We start from the raw sequence: 419 nt of genomic DNA, 5'->3' as shown, positions 1-419 counted from the left end.
GTTGCAAAGTGTAAGAAGCTATTTTGAGCCCTATGGGTTGCAGAAATAAAAATGCAATTCATTTTTACCATAAACAATGTAACGTGACTCACTTTTAGTTTTTAGATGATTACAAAACTCTGCCGGTTATATATCATCATATACAGTAAGCATATGACGCTTACATCATGTGGAGGAGTTCCATGTATTGATGTTAGTATCGATATTTAAAGAACATTTTGAAATGAGATGACATAAAGGGGAAAAACACTTCCTATAATATGAAGTTAATGGTTAACGATATTAAATACAGATGTTTTTTATTTGCTATATGGCATGTCATGAATAAAAAGGCCTATTATATACTGTATTTTGACACTTTTGGCATAGTTGTAAAGTTGCTCTCAGGTCCAATTAAAATCTTTGTTCCCAGCTTGTTT

Source organism: Scomber scombrus, chromosome 12 (assembly GCF_963691925.1).
Source record: "Scomber scombrus chromosome 12, fScoSco1.1, whole genome shotgun sequence".
In the NCBI taxonomy this organism is placed as follows: domain Eukaryota; kingdom Metazoa; phylum Chordata; class Actinopteri; order Scombriformes; family Scombridae; genus Scomber; species Scomber scombrus.
The sequence above is the reverse complement of the archived record's forward strand: the minus strand, read 5'-3'. Positions refer to the sequence as shown.